The sequence below is a fragment of the Limulus polyphemus genome, unplaced genomic scaffold (assembly GCF_000517525.1).
Source record: "Limulus polyphemus unplaced genomic scaffold, Limulus_polyphemus-2.1.2 Scaffold2485, whole genome shotgun sequence".
NCBI lineage: Eukaryota > Metazoa > Arthropoda > Merostomata > Xiphosura > Limulidae > Limulus > Limulus polyphemus.
In genome coordinates, this window is record NW_013668095.1 from 50,691 (window position 1) to 56,360 (window position 5,670).

Consider the following 5,670-nt stretch of genomic DNA (forward strand, 5'->3'; position numbering starts at 1 on the left):
AATATTTTAAAAAAAAAATGTCATTTATGTGTAAACAACACGTTGGTGTTTATCTCTTGCGAACAAATGTGTTGTGACATTGAAACTGTGTGTGATCTTGCACGACCAAATTAAGAGAAATCATGAAATTGAGCTGTTTGTAGGTGCTAGTGACTGAATGAAGAGAATATGTAATATACACACTAAATGTTACTTGTATTTCATTAACGGACGAGGCCCTGAAAAGGTGCTAGTCATAATATTATGTTTATTTGTTTGTAGTTAATCACAAAGCTACACAAAGGGCTATCTGTGCTCTGCCCACTACGGGTATCGAAACCCGGTTCCTAGCGTTGTAAGTCCGCAGACATGCCGTTGTGCTACTGGGGGGCGTCATAATATCATCAGCAGCATTTGTAAATATAAATGATTAACTCAGGAGGGAGGAAGAGGTCGAGAGCGTACCTGACCCTCCCAGGTCATCAACGACCTAAAACACAGTGCTGATATCTACATCATTCTGTTACATTTTATGATACGAAAGCGGTAAACAGTCGCAAGTTATTCGTCTTGATTTCTTGCGACGTAAGAAAGAACTTAAACTCAAAATATTTTAAGTGGAATACAACAAGAAAACGTATTGTTATGAATTATCTTGAGCTTCATCATTCTGCAAAACAACCAAAAAAGACACGTTAAATTGACACGTCTTTCAATCATTCTTATAACGATATTCACTTCGAAATGGTGAAAACGCATTTATTTTAAGCACTCATCAAATTTCACAAGAAACACGTTGGTTCCTTGTTATAATTTCCATATAAATCACATCCATAAGCAGAAACTAAGTTTTCCCTTCTGATCTAAAATGATTACTTCCTATTGTAAAGGTCTCGTTTTCCATAATGAGTAAGCGTTAGGATTCTCGTATCCAGACTTTAAGAAGCTTTTCCAAACCATTTGTTCATCACCTGCAAACAACAGAAAACCTCGAACTCATTAAAACATTTTATTCTTGACAGCTGACTTCTAAGCATTATGCCTAATGAGTCATACAAGAGATAGAACTTTTGGTTATGATGATTGGAGCTCACATCCGTTTAATTTACTTGGAACTATTGTTATCAAGATTCTTTAACTTTGAATGTATGTCAATGTTAATAGTTAAATAATTAATATTATTTCATTTTATTCTATGAATCAATATTTGATATCACGGCTTTGAACGCCGAAAGCTGGCGAAGTAATGAAAAGCATTGAGCTTACAACAGTGGTGTAAGTATGTCCCCTTCGCCCCCGTAATTCTGTGGGGGTTAGGCCAAACGGGAGCCCGAAGAGCCTGAAAAAATTTTAGAATTGCTGACAAGAAGAATAAATGTAAGGGGGCCCCAATTAATTTATATGTAGGAAAGCCCATCTTTTGTAGTTACATCATTGACCTGTAATATTTGATAAAATTTCCGGTAGACTACTCTTTTTTTTCACATTTATCTTAGCTAGTCCATTATGTATTTCCAACCAGATGTTTGTTAAAATAGCGTTTCAAGTTTATCTTTTGTTAATCACAAGCCACTGCCCAGAAGGACCTTTGTTCACTCATAATCTGGGCAGGATTATGAAAGTCGAAAGTGTAAGTAAGTAAGGTGTGATTTCATTCCAGCCAAGAGACTGGTGGGCCTGCAGAGGGTTACGCCCTCTTCTTCGACCAGGCGATGTGAGAAGGTAGAATTGATGACTGATCATAATGGGTGTGTAGGAGATTAAACTTGATATGGTATGAGCGTGAACAATGTAGATTTTTTGTTTACTTTTTGAAAAGTCTATTTGAAACGCTATTTATATAAGGAGTGCAAAAACTTTAAAGTTACGGTGTTGAGTACCGAAAAACTATATAACAAAGCTTTGAAACCCAAGTGATTTAATATTCCTATTAAAAAACACACCACATTGCAGATTCCCCACCCCCCTTAACTTAATTAATCTACAAGCGACTTCATGTCAGATAAGTATTTCAGCTTTCTTTACATGAACTTTATTCCAAGAAATAGGAAGTTGGAATTGAGGAATGCCCAACCCAAAGGTTTGGTTAATCAGTATCTACAGCCATATCGCACTAAATCAATTGCTCATTATTCAGTCTATATGACTAAAACATATAGACTGAATAATGAGCAATTGATTTAGTCATATAGACGAATAATGAGCAATTGATTTAGTCATATAGACCGAATAATGAGCAATTAATTTAGTCATAAAATCCGAATAATGAGCATTTGATTTAGTCATATGGACTGAATAATGAACAATTGATTTAGTCATATTGACCGAATAATGAACAATTGTATTTAGTCATATAGACTGAATAATGAGCAATTGATTTAGTCATATAGACTGAATAATGAGCAATTGATTTAGTCATATAGACTGAATAATGAGCAATTGATTTAGTCATATTGACCGAATAATGAGCAATTGACTTAATCATATAGACCGAATAATGAGCAATTGATTTAATCATATAGACCGAATAATGAACAATTGATTTAGTCATTTAGACTGAATAATGAAAAATTGATTTAGTCATATAGACCGAATAATTGTTTATTGATAAGCACAACAGTAAGCAGTGGGCTATCTGTTTTCTGTCCACAGCGGATATCGAAACCTGATACTTTTGTTTGTTTTGCATTTCGCGCAAAGCTACACGAGGGCTCTCTGCTCTAGCCGTCCCTAATTTAGCAGTGTAAGACTAGAGAGAAGACAGCTAGTCATCATCACCTACCGCCATCTCTTGGGCTACTCTTTTACCAACGAATAGTTGGATTGCTCGTCATGTTATAACGCCCACACGGCTGAAAGGGCGAGCATGTTTGGTGTGACGGGGATTCGAACCCGCGACCCTCAGATTGCGAGTCGAGCGCCCTAACCACCTGGCCATGCCGGGCCGTTTAGAAGACAGATCAAAGAATTAGCCATCTATCGCAGTTCCTCTGCCGAGAAAACCTTCGGGCTTTAAGCAACAGAGACTCTTAGTAAATAAATAGCGCCTTTGGGAGCTTAAAGGCTTCAAAGGGTTAAGTAAGTAGCTCTGGTCACTTACCTCGCTTCTGAAGTTAACGGATCGTGTTGATATGTTTTAGGGCTAGCGAGTATAAGAAGGGTGTTTATTTAGGCAGAAGGTCGGATCACAGTCCATTAGGAACTTTTACTTGTAGCAAGGACTAATTCCAAACATTTTAACTTTTAGAAAAAGTCGACTATTATTTAATAAAATCCCATAAATACGTAATAAATGCAAATCACATTGTGATTATTATAAAGTGAACAACTTCTCATATTAGTTTATTTAGCCTTACCATGTAGTTGCCATAAATACAATAGATACATGTGTAGTCGCCATAAATACAATAGTTACATGTGTAGTCGCCATAAATAGAATAGCTACATGTGTAGTCGCCATAAATACAATAGTTACATGTGTAGTCGCCATAAATACAATAGTTACATGTGTAGTCGCCATAAATATACGTGTAGTTGATATAAATGCATATGTAGTTGACATAAATACAATAGTTACATGTGTAGTCGCCATAAATACAATAGTTACATGTGTAGTTGACATAAATGTAACAAACAGATGTGTAGTTGACATAAATACAATAGTTACATGTGTAGTCGCCATAAATACAATAGTTACAAGTGTAGTCGCCATAAATATACGTGTAGTTGATATAAATATAACAAACAGATGTGTAGTTGACATAAATACATGTGTGGTCGCCATAAATATACGTGTAGTTGACATAAATATAACAAACAGATGTGTAGTTGACATAAATCCAATAAATACATGTGTGGTCGCCATAAATATACGTGTAGTTGACATAAATATAACAAACAGATGTGTAGTTGACATAAATCCAATAAATACATGTGTGGTCGCCATAAATATACGTGTAGTTGATATAAATGCATATGTAGTTGACATAAATATAACAAACAGATGTGTAGTTGACATAAATACAATAAATACATGTGTGGTTGCCCCAGTAGAACAGCGGTATGTCTGCTGACTTACAACGCTAAAAAACCGGGTATCGATACCCGTAGAGGGCAGACCACAGATAGCCCATTGTGTAGCTCTATGTCATAAAGTCACGTAAGTCACTCCACCTTTTAATTTATCACGAATTCTGAACTTTTGTATTGAAAAGTCCAGTCCAAATTCTGTGTGACCGTTCTGCCAAAAATATATAATTGAAAAGTCCAGTCCAAATTCTGAGTGTGACCGTTTTGCCAAAAATGTTATTGAAAAGTCCAGTCCAAATTCTGAGTTTGACCGTTCTGCCAAAAAATATATTATTGAAAAGTCCAGTCCACATTTTTAGTTTGACTGTTCTGCCAAAAATATATCACATTTTTGTTTTTCATTTTATCACAAGGTAGACATACAACTGTAAGCTAAATGCAAATAATTATGAACAGCGACCTTCAGAGATGTCGAGTTAGAAAAATGGGTTCAGAGCTTGTCTTTTAAAATGTAATTACAAGGTTCGTGAATTACTATAAAGTGATTATAAAAATAAACAAAAACAAACAAAAATAGTTAAAAAAAAGAGGTAAAAATGAAAGTTTATAACGGGATTTTTTTTTAAAACAAGAAGTTAATATCTCAGATAAAACCTGACCAGTTGGGTCGCTGAGTCGATCAGAAATTAATATTAATTTGTTTCTAAAAATATAAAATTAACTGGTCACTTCAATATATTTGATCAGGTAATATTTCATTAATTACGTTTCAGATTAGAGGTTCAAGTCCCGTATTATTACTGGAACCAAATACTGATTTATTTCTGTAGCACCACTAATTAATTAGGTGGTGAATTTTTATCTATTATACAAATTAATATATAACCTCAAACGAAGAAAATTTCAGACTTATAATGACAGCCATTTCAACGTTTACCCTGATTGTTTACACACACACACATTCCATTGTAAAACTTTGTCTACTTTCTCGAATAAAATAAACTAGTTTCGGTTCCCCGGATCACTTTCTTCAGTCAATTAATATTCTGCTGAAATTTGATGTAGCTATTGATAAGGGATTACTAAAGCAATTCGGAACCAAAGTCTTTGAAAATTATGCTTTGCGTTTTCTGACTTAAGTAGCAGCTGTTCTGTTTCAGTGACTTTTACAATGTTCTGAAGAGATCTATTAAGGTACCGTGCTTAATTTGGTATAACCTAACTTATTTCCACATATATATGTATATCGATAAAAGAACAATATATGTTTTTTTTTCTCATGATTACTTATGAAGTTTTATAACAAAAGCTTCGATGAAAGAAAAGTAAATCAATTCATTATAAATAATTAGAAGTGTGTGCGCTAAGAACTTCAAACCGTTGTTTCGTATAATTTTATGCTGAAGGAACAAAAGACGATATTTATCCAGTTAAGTCACCAAATATTGGTCATTGAAGGGAAACTATGTATAGTCAGTGAATGAAACTCCATAAGTTATTGAAATCAAAACTACCAATGAAATTTTACGAGAACTTCAACATGGAATATCATGGTGGGCAAAGCACAGGTAACCCATTGTGTAGCTTTGAGCTTTACTACAAACAAATAAATAAAGCAGTCATGACTGCTTTGATATTTTTTATTTCTTATTTCAGTGGTGC